Source organism: Lactuca serriola, chromosome 6, assembly GCF_051521515.1.
Source record: "Lactuca serriola cultivar US96UC23 chromosome 6, Lser_US96UC23_V15, whole genome shotgun sequence".
NCBI classification, from domain to species: domain Eukaryota; kingdom Viridiplantae; phylum Streptophyta; class Magnoliopsida; order Asterales; family Asteraceae; genus Lactuca; species Lactuca serriola.
This window is the reverse complement of record NC_136413.1, coordinates 61,145,940-61,162,955: the sequence shown is the minus strand read 5'-3', so window position 1 is coordinate 61,162,955 and position 17,016 is coordinate 61,145,940. Positions and strand designations below refer to the sequence as shown.

General features: G+C 35.4%; 1 long non-coding RNA gene and 1 pseudogene across 1 annotated transcript; both read right to left on the bottom strand.

The window, feature by feature from the left end:
* Window positions 1–6,224: 6,224 nt before the first annotated feature.
* Window positions 6,225–6,644, bottom strand: LOC145056930 (uncharacterized). Its single transcript, XR_013685944.1, has 3 exons — window positions 6,553–6,644; window positions 6,411–6,480; window positions 6,225–6,323 (listed from the first exon to the last, which is right to left on the bottom strand). It is a non-coding gene; the product is annotated as an uncharacterized LOC145056930 (long non-coding RNA).
* A 2,563-nt stretch (window positions 6,645–9,207) lies between these two features.
* On the bottom strand, window positions 9,208–15,136 carry LOC145059819 (uncharacterized; annotated as a pseudogene).
* Window positions 15,137–17,016: the final 1,880 nt, after the last annotated feature.

The following is a 17,016-nucleotide window of genomic DNA, read 5'->3' as shown; positions in this document are numbered from 1 at the left end:
GAGCTTCAATTCAAGTATTCGACCGATTTCATTTTCTGGCCCTACCATCATAACCAGCACGCCACCGTCCGAGCCGTCTCTGTTGAAGTAATTCAGAAGTTGTTTTATTATTAAGCACGTTTCTTTTGTTTAGGAAGAATAAATCAAGGCCACGTAAGAATGTCTTACCTGGTCTCTAGCTAGTAGTTAGTATTCCCTATTTTTCTGCATTTTTCATTAGTTTAAATACCTAGGCATTATGTATGTTGGAATCATCTCTTTCAGTTGAATAATACATCACAAAACCTTTTACGCCTCTGTAAAATTGATTTTGTTCCCTGTTACTTCTCTTCTGCAGGAACCTTGTGAAGAGCCTGTCAAAAACCAACAAAGTGGTATCAGAGCCTAACCTGGTGTATGCCCAAGTATCAGTCTCGTGAAGAGATGTCGGGAAGCAATGGCAATGGTGAAAAAGACGGGCAAATCACCCTCCACTATCCGATGTTATCCAGGAGTAATTACGGGGCATGGGCAATCAAGATGCGCATGTTCATGCAAGCCTATGGTGTATGGGATGTTGTTGAGCCTCAAACAGCCAACACGGTGGTGGAGGTAAAGAAGGACAAGATGGCACTAGCGGTCATTTACCAAGGGATTCCTGAGGAGTTTGTAATGTCACTATCTGAGAAGAAATCGGCCAAAGAAACATGGGAAGCCCTGCAAACGATGTTTGTAGGGGCAGATAAAGTGAAGACTTCAAGAGTCTAGACCTTGAAAGTTGAGTTTGAGGCCATGATCATGAAAGAGACAGAAAGTGTTGACGATTTTGCCGCTAAGGTAACCAATGTAGTCAGCACCATGCACACTCTGGGAGAAACTGTAGAAGAAGGCTATGTAGTGAAGAAGTTGCTCAGGGCAGTATCGTCAAAGTTCCTTCAAATTGCCTCAACTCTTGAGCAATTTTGGGACTTGGACACAATGAGTGTGGAAGAACTAATAGGCCGATTGAAAGCTCATGAAGACAGATTGAAAGGGCATGGAGAAAGTGATGATCGAAAACTGCTCTTAACTCATCAAGAGTGGTCCGAAAGAACAAAGAAAAAGGGAGAAGGTGACTCCAAATCTAAGTCGAATTGAGGAGGATTTGGAGGCTCACTAGGTCGAGGCAGAGGTAGAGGTCGAAATAGTGGTGGTCGTGGCGGTCGAGGAAGAGGTGGCTCACATCACCAACGAGAAGGAGGTAATGGAGCATCTGGCAGTCAAGATAAAAGTGGGATACAATGCTATAACTGCCAGGAATTCGGGCACTACGCAGCTGAGTGTAAGAATCCAAGAAAGGAGAGGAGCCATGAAACCAACTTGATACAGGAAGACAACGAACCTGCATTGCTATTTTCCTCCCTTGAAGATAAAAAGAGGTTGGTGAAGTATTCCTAAATGAAGAGAAGGTGAACCCAAAACTGAAAACTAAAGGTGGGGACTCAAATCAGTCAATGTTATGGTATCTCGACACAGGTACAAGCAATCACATGACCGGTGATATAGAGAAGTTTTGTGATCTGAATAAGAAAATACTGATGGGTTATGAGCAAAACATCATTCCTATGGTGTACATGCAAACCCTAATAGCTTTTGGATCTAGTTTGTCTAATGAACATGCAATTGAATATCCAAAGCTATAAACCCTAGATCTAGCATACAATTAATCATATTAACATAAGATTGGGGTTTAGATCTTACCTTGATTGGTATGTAGCAATAACAATCTCAAATCCTCCTTTGTAATGGCTTTAGAAACCTTAGAGTCACAAGTGCCACTCCTCTAATGGCTCACAAACACCAAGAGTAAGAGGATGAAGAATGAGAAGAGAGGAGACACCCAAAAATGGATGGAAACCCTAATCAATTAGTTCACCACGTTTTTGAGTCTCAAGGGTCCTTTAAATAGTGTGGCTATTAGGGTTATCTAACAAGGAAACCCTAATTTGATTGCTTAGGCCCTAAGCAACCCATAGACTCACTCCTTAGAGGCCTAGGACGATTTCTAATGGGTTTCCCCATAGAATTCGTCCACCCCTCTAATATGGAGTCCATTAGCCCAATATTCAACTATCATACAATTGACAGTTCTAGTCCCCTAAGTTTAATTAATGTCTTATAGCCACAAAATTAATTCTTAATTAATTATCGACTAATATTAATTAAACAATATGATTTCTCCTTTAATATATTATTCTCATAATATATTAATAAATCATAATTAATTCTCTCTCTCCATAATTCATCCTATCAAGTTGCTTTGGTGAAGGCAACCCAAAAGGACCATGCACCATCGGGTCAAGTACATACCAAAATAGTTATGAACTTAGACACTAATCGACCAGTCTCCTACTTGGATAAGTCTAATAACTATTTTGCGTATGACTTCAGATCCTGATCTGCAATCGTAGCTTTCAAAAGCCGCTGTCAACTCTGATCTTATCAGATGTGCATCCTTTAAATAAGGGATCATATATTCCTCCATTCTAGATATTGTATAGACTGAGACATGGATTTAAATCATTCTCTCTGTCTATGTGTTGTTTCCCGATTTCCGATTTATGACGACTGACAACAGACTACAATTGAACACATCAAATTAGTCCCGGCTTGGCCAAGCGCTTAGGGTGTCATCACTAAATCATCGAGGGGCCCACATATATCACTTTCATCCCACTTTGGACAAAAGGAACGGATAAACTTTGATTCAATGCTTGCTTGCACTCACTTACCGAATCACACACAATAATATGTTTTATGACACCAAGTTACTGCTGCGTTTACATATTATCAATGTGTAATCGACTGGCAAGATACAACTCACACATCTCGGTTTCAAGAATATAAGATATTATCGTCTCACCAATCACTCGTGATAAAATCCATGAAGTGATCCAAGTGAGCATGGGTTTAATCAAATGCTCAAATCATATTCATAAGCACTCATGAACGTTGCATCAAACATTTGCTTATCTCTAATACACTTTAGACAATCCACACAGCAATTCACGACAGTCTTCATTCATACCTACTTCCAACATATGAACGACTGTGGTCCATTCGAATAATTTTGACTGTTCTGAACCAATTTAATTATTCAGGAAGTCAAAACATGCAAAGTGAACCACAAGAATAATACTAATCCCATATGGCCCCAAACTTTGGGTAACATATTATTTAATCACTATATCGATTACTCATTATTTTTCGTTTCGGGTAATCAACTTCTTACTTGAATTATTACTACACTTGTCCTATACTCTCAGCATGCACACAATGTTTACCTACGGTCCTTACTTTGTGAAATAAATCAAATGAACACATTTCCAATCATACTCATTTCACAGCTCCCAATCCTTATCATAAGTATAAGAATATCAAATTCTTGTTACTTATTCTAGATTCTAACATTTTATGCAATGATTCTTTCGTAAAGTCATAGCTCAAAATCATCAAGACTTGGCCAATCTCTATCAGAAACAATTCTATAGATATGATGTCTCTCACTCAAAGTACATTCCTTTGAACATCCTTCTTGCATAAAAGTTTCTAATCTAGACATAGATTCTCAATATCCAACTCCCAATATGGAAACATTTCCATATTTGTCAATTCATTCTTAATAGAATCTTATCTATTCATAATAATGTCATCCAATAATATACTTCCAACTACTCACAAGCGACCAATCCTCAGCGAGCTTTGGATCGTCCTTTGATGGTTGTTTAATTATTTTAGTCAAAACCGATTCTAGTCCTTTTTCTCTCTAAATGCACTAGACATTTGGAAAATTTTAGAATGGTCAAATATAATAGCACTAGCAATCAATCCTATACCCGAAGCGTATAGGACACGATGCATAATGTCTTACTTAAAGATATGATACTTTATCAATCTTCTGCCATAATATTTTATGTGTCTCATTCTTACAATTCGAACTATGAAGAGGGATATCGAAATCATAATCAAAATTTAAGAACACACTATGTATCCTTTGACTAAATTTATTAAAATTTCTCAATCTAAGCTTTAGATTTTGAAACGAAGTACAATATTCTCTCCCTTAATTATAGGAAAACAACTTTTCAACCCTTACGACTTTGCAAAATATAACTCTTGTTTTCTATAATTAATATTGCTAACTTTCAATACTTGCCTTAATAATCATACAAGCACAACATTTATGATCCCACTATCATGATGATTATTATCATATAAGCATAACACTTTTGCTCCCACTAGCTTTGACATGTTTTAGAAAGCAACTAAACTTCCAGAAAACAATACTTATTGAATTTCTGAAGTTCATATTTCTAATACCTAATGCTTTGATAATCCTTTATCTAAGCTTCTTATACACCTTTGCCTTAGATAGCTCATATGTGTGTATAAACAATTCAGACTAATTTCCAAATCTCACAATTCGAAATATGGAAAGGGATACCGTAACCATAATCGAATTCGAGAATACAATTTCACAATCACTATCTTCTTAAAATCTCTCTTAGTGAAAGCATTTCCTCACAATCATTTTCATGAAGGATGTAATCTTATGAAACTTAGATTTTATGGTGTATGAGTTCCTGTCCATGCGAATTTTCCAAAACCAAAGTTTGCGACAAATCCAAACTCATATGGACCAAACTTTCTCAATCTTGATTTCTTGCCTTATGGTAACACGAGTGCCCACCATGTCTTCCAAGTAGTTAAGCGGCTCACCCTTTCATATCAATGTACTTTTCATTGATCAAGGTGCTTGCCTTTTATGTGTTCAAATGAGAACTCATAGAACTCACATGCATAATTAGCTTAATTGGAATGGCACAGAAAAATAATGTCAACACGATAGGTCATAAACCTCAAGTCGTGTGCTAGTGATGATTGATAAGGTTTATTCTTGATTTGTTCTTGAAACCTTTCAAGACCATTGAGACTCCCACTGACTCCTTGACATATAAGATTCTCTTGTCAATAAGCATTTCTTGACAAACAAATATTCAAGAGTTAGTATAGCTTTTATCAAGACAAAACACTTCACAAAATTGGTCCTAGTTGGTCTTTGTCTTATCCAAGAAATCACAACTTTCTAATTTCAAATGTGCAAGAATAAGAAAACCTTTTCCAAACTACACATTTGATGAATGTTATAAACTTTCTTGAGACTTGTCGCTCAATTCACAATCTTAACTCTAAGACTTGATATTGGAACCACTACTAGAAAAAGGCCTTTTACGACGCTCATTGCGCGTCGTAAAAGGCTCAGACGACACACAAATGCGTGTCAAGGAAGGCCATGTCATAAATATAGACGACGCGCATTTACGACGCTCTCTTATGATATGCAATGCGCGTCAAGGAAGGCCATGTCATAAAGATAGACGATGTGCAAATGCGCGTCATCTAGAGACGACGTGCTCTTATGATACGCATTGCGTGTCAAGGAAGGCCATGTCATAAAGGAAGATGACGCTCTAATGCGCGTCGTCTATAGACGACGCGCGCTTATGATACGCATTGCGTGTCAAGGAAGGCCATGTCATAAAGGAAGACGACACTCATTCGCATGTCGTAACCTTACGTCTCTCGTTTTTACTACGCGCCTTTACGACGTTTTTACGACGTGCATTTACAACACACATTTACAACGTGAATACACATAATAAATGACAAATATACCAAAACATTCATTTTCATCTAAACGTCAAACAACTTTACATATATGTTGAATTACCTAAGTTGTAACTACATGTTACCTTAAGTAACATTACTAAAAGTTAGCAAAAAATTGTACATGTGTCTCAAAGGACTACCTAGCATTACACATGTCAAAAGCCCATACCTAGCATTAGTGGTTAACCATAACATTGTTTTGCAGATACATTGTCAAAAGACCATACATATCATCAATAAATGAAGCCTGTAACAAACGTTGACCATTATTCACGTATCTCATCGATATCAGTAGTTGTGTACTCAGATTTTCCATCCCTGATCTGTGAAAACATTTGCATATTGTTTTTATTAATAAAAAATAGCATATTAACATATTCTATAATAGTAAGTTGCTATATTTAACAACTAAGCATAAAATGTAAATTATTCTTTCTTAATAGAGCATTGTACTTTCAAATGAATGAAAGCACATATTCTGTAACAATAAGGATGCCATAAATTATAGTAATGAAAGTAGAATGCTATATCCTTACATTGTCTTTGACCAACACTTCAATTCCTTCTTCCACTATCTCCTTCATGAACCTTAGCATGTAGTAGCCACATTCGGTAGATCCGGGCTGAACTGGACACTACACAGTTACATATAAAATGATCATTTCAATTGATCCAAAAAATAAATTTAAAACTACAATTTCAATAAGGAATTAAGTGTTGACCGTAACATTAACCCAATTTAGTTTAACCCTTTTGTTGGATCCACTTTGTGTAGTGTACAAAACCATTGCCCTATAAAAAAACATTAACAAATATGTGTTTATTGTACTCACATCAAGTGTTTTGATAATTTATATTACTTACGAATCAACAATTTGCTTCAACTGCATATTGAAATTGCCAGAGCTCAAGGAATCAAGATAATAGCAAGTATCCGATTTCATGTCTAGTACACCAATACCCAATGTCTTCTACAAAAACCACAAAAAAAATGTCAAATAACATAATTGCAGTCATTTTAAAAATAAAATGTCAAATAACAATACCCGGGATTGTAGGGCATAAAGATGATGTCATTGCCCTTTCTTTTAGACAGCCGATCTGCTAAACCTCTACTTGCATCGTCAATATTCTTAGATTTCCCTTTACACGTACTTGGTGAGATTACTGTCGGGTTCACAAAGCAAATTCCATGGTCTCTTTCTGGGGAGCCATACTTCAATTTGTTAAACAACACCCTGTTATCATACAAACACTAAATTCATTAAACATTTTTTTTAAGACACATTGTTATTTAAATTAAATTTCTTGCACTTACATCATATAAGACACAATAACAGCACTAGTCAGCTCGTCCATTGTAAGAACTGCTTCAAAATCATCCCAAGTTAAGTACGTGTAACTATCGTACCCAAAAAGATCATTCTCACTCTGCACTCTTATAGAATCAACCTTTGTAACTTGTCCATCAGCCATCATTGCAGTCATTTTCAAAATACTACTGTTCTCAATCCTTATCATTGTCTTCATCTGTGCTCTGGTCCACCTTCTTTGCACGGTCACATTTTGTTTCTCCTTTTTAATCTTCTTTTCTAATCCAATCAGTACTTCTTCCACATCATTCCCTTCTTCCACATCATTCCCTCCTTCCATATCACATGGTTGTTTTTCTCCATCAACCATTTTTCTTGTCCCCTTTTCTTTCTTATTACTTCCTATTTCTTCTTTTGGAGGTGTTGCATCTTCCTTCACTGGTGTTACATCTTCATTCACTAGTGTTGCAGCTTTCTTCACTGGTGTTGCATGCTTTTTCACAGATTTCGCCACCACTTTTCCCTACAAATGCAATCAAAAATACAAATAGTATTACCAGAAAAATTAAGAACTCACTCAAATATCAGAAAAATTAAGATAACCAAGGGAAAATATGTTCAAATAGTATTACCAGGTCATAGTATCGAATAACTAAGTGTCTTGGCCAGCTTAGTATGTGTCCCAGTGCATCTTTGACCTTCACAAATAACTCCTCTTCTAGTGGAAAGGGTACTAAAGCTTCTCCTTGCAAAATTGTTTCAATCATAACTTCAATGTTTTCATCTGTTACATAAACATAAAAAATAATTAAGATCCAATCTTCTAAAAAATGAAAATATATAAATAATAATAATGCAAATATATTTCAAAATACCCGATGCTTTCATTATGGTTCCTTTAGCAACTACATTTGCAGCAAATTCAACCGCAAGAAGACATGAATTATCCTGCAAAATATAGTATGTTAGTTTGTAGAAAAAGAAAATTATTTAAATATATTTTTCATAATTGTCTTCAAGGACTTACAAGTGATTCATTCTGTGGTTGTTTTTCAAAATCTTCAATGACGCCCCCTATTTGGCAACTTGCAGCTTCAGAAACATTAAGTACACCTCTTTTTAGTTTCTCCAAGTCATCTTCAAGTTTGTTGATTTGTTTATCCACCCTCTCGTTCTCAATCTCTAAGTAATACTTAACATTCTTGGGTAAATAAAAGTATTGCTATGGCGTTATAAATCTACCCATCCCTCGTACACGCCCACATTGTTCCTGAGTACCCAACGCCTCTGTAAGCACATCATGTGTTCCACATGTAACCTCTCCAAAGCTTCCCGATATCTGAAGCTCATCTTGTAAAATAAAATGGGACAAATGTTAGAAAAATAAAATGGGACAAATGTTATTTTTTTTTATATATTTGGGAATTAATGAAACTTAAAATTTTATCAACAATCGTCTTCACATCTGCATCGTATCCTCCTGTCTTCAACTCTCTTGCTTTTTTCCACAGCACTGTCCTATCAATCTCCTCTTCCGTTTTGCCGGTTTCTTGCATCTAAATTATCAAGAATAACAAAATCAATTAACATAAATATATACAAATAAAATAATCAATATTCAGTGGGAATAATACAATGTCATTAATGAGTCCAGCATATCCTTTTCTGCTCAAACGATGATTGTATTTATGATGTGCACGAGTATTTTTAGCTTTCATACTTTTCTCCTGCATTATAAACATTAAAATTATAAATACAAACATTAAAATTGTAACTACAAATGCATATAAGAAAAGTTTAACAAACCTCCCACTTCTTTGTAACTCTATGGGATACAAAAAACTTTCCAATCTTCTTTCTTTATAAACGGATAATCTTTCGGAGGTTTGAATAGATTTGCCTTGGGATCTTTACTTCGGTTCTTAATGAACTTGGCATATAGATAATGCTTGAAGTTTCTCCACTTCTTCCCGATCGATTGGAGAATTTGTTTCCGGCTCTTTGGGTCAACTACAAACTTTTCCTGAAACATAAAAAAAGGTTGGTTGAAAAACAAATCTGAACAGGGACAAAAACAGATCTGAACAAAGGTAATAACAGGAAGAAAACAGAGACTTACCAAAACATATTGCCATAATCCTTCCCTTACTTCCTCACCAACTTCCAGCCACGAGTCATAGGTTATGGGAACCATTGTTCTTGCAACCTAACCCTCAAATGTAGACAGTTTTGTGGCTTCCTTTCCAACCGGGACACCTTTTTTATTGTAAGTTATTACAAGCTTCACTTTATTAGCTTTTGTCTTTGTTGTCGGACCTCTTTGTTTGGAGTCCTCATCGTGATCAGAAGCTGAATCTGATTCCATGTCACAAAAACACAACCTGTTTCAACAAGATTCAAATTAAATTAAGTACGTTGTTATTTGTTGCAGTTGGACATTGATTAATCACATTCAAAATCTGAAATAAAAACATACCAAAAACTTTATTATTCTGCAAAAAAAAATATTTAAACTAATATGCCCTCGCCATCCAGACGCGTACACAAAAAATCATCATCAAGGTCTAATAAAGCGGAGTCTTGTGTTAAATCAAAAGTAACATCAAATTCCAACATATCATCAGTTTCACCATTTGATCTATACTTGTACATCCTATGAGGTGTGAATCCAACAACATGCAAATTCTCATCTTGTTGATCTTGAACATAAAAAACTTGTTTGACTTGACTAGCTAATACGAAGGGTTCAGACTTTTTACCAAGCCTATCAAAGTTAACTACCGTGAATCCTAAATCATCCTTTTTTACTCCACGACTATCAACCCAATCACACATGAATACAGGAATACTAAACATGTGATAATTAAGATCCCATATCTCCTTTATACGGCCGAAGTAAGTAACAGCACCATACACAGGATTGGAGTCTTTTGCACTAGAAATCTGCATGGTATGTGCAACTAAAGACACTCCACTGCATTGAGTTGTTCTAGACTCATCTCGAGATGTTGTATGAAAATGATATTCATTTATGGCAAAACCGCTATATTTAGTAACAACAAAATTAGGCCCTTTGGCCAACCAACGAACATCATCACAAATATCTTCCCCGTTAGCCAAACGTTTTCCAACCTAATAGAAAAATATATAATTAATGTAATTCAAAAAAATAATTAAAAATATTGTAATTCTAACAATCTTATTTTAAAAACAAACCTCTTTCTTAAACCAACTAATAAATGTCCGACTATGTTGGCTCTGCAACCATGTACTCTTGCGAGCATGACGGGGGTTCAGATCCTTCAATTCCAACATATGTTGCCTGAAGTGTATTACAAGTTAAAAGAATGTTTTATATGATAGATAATGGTATAAGAGTATACAGTTTCATGTAATTCTTACTCTATATACGGCTCCACAACAGCAGTGTTTCGTAATACATAAAGATGAGCTTGATCAAGTAACTGAGCATCTACATCATCAATTGTAGCCTTTGATAAAGGCTTGCCACTGCGGATTCTTTCATCAACACGCTCATGAGGATTGCCAATTGATTTCTTGTTTTTTAAGTAGTCTGAACAAAATTCTAAGGCCTACTCTGCCACATAACACTCTGCAATGCAACCCTCGGGTCGATGATGATTTCTTACATACCCTTTAAGTGTTTTCATGTATCTCTCAAATGGATACATCCACCTAAAATGAACCGGGCCACACAACCTCACCTCTCTAACTAAATGCACCATCAAGTGAGTCATGACATCGAAAAATGAAGGAGGAAAGTACTTCTCTAACAAACATAATGTTAATACGATGTCACTTTGCAACTTGCCTAGCTTACTAACATCAACAACTTTACTACACAACTCATTGAAAAAATGACACAGGCTTAGGATTGTTCTCCGCACCTTCACATCTAACACCCCTTTGATTGCAAATGGAAGAAGTTGTTGCATTAGTACATGGCAATCATTAGACTTCAAACCATTCATCTTTGAAACATCATCCGACACGAGATTCTTGAAATTAGAGCAATACCCATAAGGAACTTTTATGTTAGACAGGGTTTCATAAAATAGATGTTTCTCTGCGGAATTCAATGTGTACTTGGCAGGCGGAAGCCAATGTCGATCCCCTTTTGGTTCAGGTCGTAATTCAGTCTTGATGCCCAACGCTTCAAGATCTTGTCGTGCTTTTAATCCATCCTTCGTCTTGTGAGGCAAATTCAACGTTGTCCCGTAAACACTCTCGGTCACATTTTTTTCTATGTGCATGAGATCTAACTGATGGCGAACAGGCAACTTCTTCCAATATTCAAGTTCAAAAAAAATCGACTTTTTATGCCAAAATTTAGATCTCTCGTCGATACTTTCTTTTTTCTTCTTTGTATTTTCCTTCTTTGGCGTTTCCTTCTTTGACGCTCCATTCCTTGACTCTATATTCTTTAACTTTATCTTCTTTGATCCTACCTTCTTTGATACTACCTTCTTTGGCTTTATCTTCTTACCCCATGTAGTCTCAAATCCCGCCAGATAGTCATAAATCTCTTCACCTGATGATGGTTGTGGCATAAAATCGTGCTCCTGTTGATTGTTGAAATGTTTTTTCTTTTGCGAAAAGGACGTTCAAGTGGTAGGAATCTTCTATGCCCAACGAAGCATACTTTTTTGGACTTTGGCAACCATTGTGAACAAGTATTCTTTGAACATATTGGACAAGCATAATAACCTTTGGTAACACACCCCGAAAGATTACCATACGCGGGAAAATCACTTATAGTCCAAAGTAATATTGCTCTTAAATTGAAGTATTCTTTCTTATGAGAATCAAAAGTCTCAACGCCAGTTTCCCACAAGAGCTTTAGATCTTCTATCAATGGTGCCAAGTAGACATCAATATTGTTACCAGGTTGGTTTGGCCCGGATATCAACAGAGTCAACATCATGAATTTTCTTGACATACACAAATAAGGGGGTAGATTATATGTTATTAGGATAACTAGCCAACAACTATGCTTGGAACTTAATGACTTGTGTGGATTGATACCATCAGCAGACAAGGCTAATCTAAGATTTTGTTTTTCCTGTCCGAATTCTTTCCACGTGTTATCAACAAGCTTCCAAGAAGGGGTATCGCGAGGATGAGTAAGCTTCCCACTATTGACCCGAGCTTGTGCATGCCAAGTTAAGTCATGAGAAATTTGTGGTATTGAAAACATTCTTCTAAATCTAAGGATGATAGGAAAATACCACAAAACTTTTGAAGGTACGTTTTTGGAATTCTTCTTCCAACGAGAAGTGCCACAAGTTGGACAATGAGAAGCATCTTTATGTTCTTTCCAGAATAGAACACAATCATTTTCACATGCATGAATCTTCTCATATTGTAGACCTACTCCTTTTAGCAACTTCTTGGACTCATATATCGAGCTAGGGATGGTATTGTTTGATGGTAAGATATCTTTTAGGACAGACAACAAAGCATCAAAACTAGCATCAGACCATCCAAATTGACCCTTCAAATGTTGGAATTTCAATAATCCACTAAGTGCATTATACTTTGACCCTACATAAAGTGGCTTATCACACACTTCAAGAAGTGATTTCAACGAATCAGGTTCATCGTCTACGTATTTGAAGGCATCATGAAGCATATCCTTTGTATAAATAGCATCAGGAGGAATGGAATTGTTAGGGCATCTAGAATCACTATTGGGTTGTTTTTCTCCATGGAAAGACCAAATCTTATAATTCTCATCGAAGCCGTGGGCAAACAAATGATAACGAACATTGTCAATTGAGTGGTGACACAAATTGATGCAATTTACACAAGGGCATGGAATAACATCTAACTTTGGATTATTAGTTTGTGCAAACTCTAGAACAGCATTCACACCTTCATCATATGCATTTGATAATCTACTAGAGGAAATCCATGATTTATCCATTAAACATTTGTTGCCAACCTACATAATTATTTACCATTTAAAGCAATAATGATTATGCATGTTTAGGGACAAAAACTATGCAAAAACAAAACTGTACAGGGCCAAAACTATATAGGGACAAAAAAATTATACAGGGGCCAAAACTGTACAGTGACAAAACTGAAGCAGGGACCAAAACTGTATAGGTTATCAATTACTTTTTCAGCTTGTTTGAATATTTTTATGTGTTTGTTATAAAATTTTATGAACTTTTACAGAAATTTGAAAATTAGAAATACTTTTAAAATTTTGAATATGATCTTTTGCAGAAATTTGAAAGTTAGAAATGGGCTAAACAGGTGTCCAACACAAAACCACCTGCAAACCCGTTATTTCATAATTTATGGGTTTGACCTTTTTACCCTTGGGTGGTCAATCTGTTTAAAATTAGGTATTAACTGCCAGTTGATAGTTACATTCTAAAAATATATAAATATTTATGTTTGATGTTAATTGTGATTAATACTGCATAAGAACTTCCTATAGGTATGGCTGTTCTTTGTTGTTTTTTTCTTTCTTTCTTTCTCTTCTGTCTTTGTTGGTTAATGAGTTGATGTTTCTACTTGTTTCCATTCCTGATTTAATGTGGCAGATTGAGGTTAGTAAAATTTTCATCACACGTCGATTAATTATCATTTTATTATTATTTAAAGACGATTGAATTGATTTGTATGAATCCTGTGAAAGGGTGAGTACCTAAGATCTATAAAAGATCTGTTAGAAAAGAAGGAGCACAACTACAACCTAATCAAGGTAACTCACAGTCACAGGTAAACTCTCTGTTTCTCAAGGTTGTTTTTATTATCTGTAATAACTTTAGTTATAGATTAATTATTGTTTTGTTATAATATGATTGAATTGATTTGTATGAATCCTGTTAAAGGGTGAACATGATGGATCTGTTAGAAAAGAAGAGGTGCAGGTGTTATATCTATTGCTTGTAGAGTAGCAAGAAGCTTTTTGGATGACATTCTTTTTAATCTCATTCTGTTGAGCTATATGTTATATGTATTGCTTGTAGAGTATGTACAATATATGTTAGGCTTTTGATTATTTTTAATGTTAAGTTAGAAAGGCTTGGATATTTTAAACGAATATTCACAAAAATGAATTTTTAATCAAAATAATATAATAGAATCTATATTAGAAAATGAAAAATAAAAAACTTATGTACCCTAAAAAATAGATAGATTAATAATAAATACCTTTTCTTACCTGAGTATGTGGAATATCAGTGTAATTTATAGCAGAAACTGTTGCTTTATCACCCTTTGAGCCTGCAGCAAGTAACAAAAAAATTGTAACTCATTGTAACTATATGCATATTGCAATGCACAGTTATGAAAAAAATTAACGAACATTATCATTTAGCAAAATATGTGTGAAGAAAGGTTCACATAATGCAAGCTTGGATATTATACTTTGAAGCATGCGTTTGTTGCTTCTGACTCTACGGATTTGAAAATTGGTGGGACAAGAGACTGGCATGCATATATATTCAAGAGAAACAGCCAAATGGAATTGTATTCATTCTAATATAGGGGTAAAAAATCATGGTACTGTGATAACTGATGCATACATTGATGTTACTGTAAAAAATAGCTTTTTGCTCTCAGCTGCTCTTTTTATATACGAGATAAAAGTACCTGATCTTCAAAAAATTCACATTAAATCACTCATAAGTCCAATTAAAAAGACTTTTTAGTTGTTAAAATCGCCTAAGAGCTTTCTAAAACTCGAATGTTGTAAGTTTCTTGAAAAGACTTCATTAAAGTAACTAAAAATCACGTTTTCATAAAGCAAGCAATGCTGTCAACTCAGAAATCATGCCCATTTATGCTTTAGTGTGACCATGAAACTAACCACAGTCAGATTATTTCAAAGCCTAGAAACATCTCATTCATCAATCCTATTATAAGTATACAAAATACAAAGCTAGAATAGTAATTTTTGCCATGTAAGCTAATTTTTTTGGCAGTGCCCATCATACCTACTTGCATGGGAAACCAGGGACATCAACCTTCTAAATGACTAAAAGTAGGTTCTACTCCTAATTGCATTTGATCATAAGTGAAAATGTTTCTTGTAAGAATAAATTAATAAGTGGAGGAGATACTAACCGTATAAGATGCACAGCACCAAGCCACATACTACTGTAGTTACCACCCAGATCAATGCACTTTTAATCCTCTTGCCAATAGTCCTACAAGCAAAAATAGTTAGAAGCATAAATACATACACTTTCAATGTTTAATGAGAAGCTTCAAGTTACAGATGATGAATACAAGACAATGTTAAATGAGAAGCATCAAGTTACAGATGGTAGTGGTTTGATACAGGTGTACAGAAAAGAAGTTGAAGATAGGCTTGCCTTGTTAGGCATGCTCATGTTTACACAAATTATAATTATATAAAAACCCATGTTTTAATGTAGTTTTTGAATCTGACCCTTGGCTGTAAATAAACATTGTAAAGTGGTTTATATTCTAATATTCATAAAACAAGATAGTAAGATAAGTTGGTGTATATATTTTGGTTTTAGAAAGGTGTGAGAGACCAAAAGAATTGAACATGTGTGTGGCTATGTATTATGTATGTATGTATGTTTGGAAGTAGCCATTAGCCAAAAGAATGGATCTTCTTTGAAAACAAGGGAAAAGTGGAGGGACCGAATTGTAATATTGTGTGCTTTCTGTTTTCATCGACCCACATGCAAGCAAAATACTCCAATTCAGGAGGATTGATTGTACCTGCAATCTCCTTGCCATCTATTTATAACTCGGTCTACCTTGATAAGCCCAGGTGTAAGATGAAACTACTTTTCTCTACTGAGATTGGTACATGGGTGTTTGTCAGTGAAGTTAAATCAACATCAGATATCTCCACGCAAGGAGTCAATGATCCATCTAAGGGGCTAATAGGAGGCTTAACAAATGAAGCCTTGTACAGCTTCGGAGTCCGATTGGAAAAACAGATAGAGTTAGTTCATTCTTCATACAGAGGTTTGTATGCTTTACGGGAATTAATACCTCTTAAACCTCCGGATCACAATGTTATTTTGGTTCCCTGTTCCACTGTTGAATTGAATTGTCTAGTGGTTGATGTTTATTGGTGTTATATCTTAGTACAATCAACTAGCTGGTTGCCTATGCTCTCAAGAGTGATGAAAGGTATGTCTGGGAATGCAAAAATTCAAGCTTTTGAAACTATACCTAGACAAGTACATTGCAAAAGCTGGTGCAAGAAAACCAGGATTCTTTTCAAAATTCTTTCAGAAAGAACAGTAGAAGATAGAGATCAAAGGTTTGACTGATGATATACTGAGGGAAGCTGCTGCAAAAACTGATGGATTTTCAAGAAGAGAGGTTGCAAAGCTTATGGCAAGTGTACAAGCTGCTGTTTACGGAAGTGAAAACTGTGTGCTTGATCCACTTCTGTTTCGTGAAGTGGTTGATTATAAGGTGGTTGAGCATCAACAGAGAAGAAAGCTGGCGGGGAATGATGGTGGTGACTAGTTAGTTATTTGTTGTTGTTTGGGTGGCATTTTGGGGCATGCAGGTGAGTTATCTGCTTTTGTGTCTTTGGTGGTCAACCCATTCGGTCAAATTGGGATGAAAGAAAGATTCTGGTACATCTGATAAAGAGTTGTTATTGATATACAAACATGAACAATTATTAATTGGCTTTGTATTAAGGCAAAGAATCGACTTTATTTTTAAAAAGATGAGATGAATGTTTTGTTTGTTTGTAGCCAGAAGATTTGTTGCAATAAAATCAGAATTTTCTTTAGCCAGCAGTTTTGTGTTTGTCTTTTTTTGCAAATTATGCACCTATTTGAAAATTGAATATGATAAGTCTGATGAGTATATCATTATTTACAAGCCTCTACTTCAAGATGGTGGTATTGATCGAGAATGTAATAAAGAATGGATCTTCTTTGAAAACAAGGGAAAAGTGGAGGGACCGAATTGTAATATTGTGTGCTTTCTGTTTTGCTCTTATGCAGAAACATCCCTACGTAGCACTGTT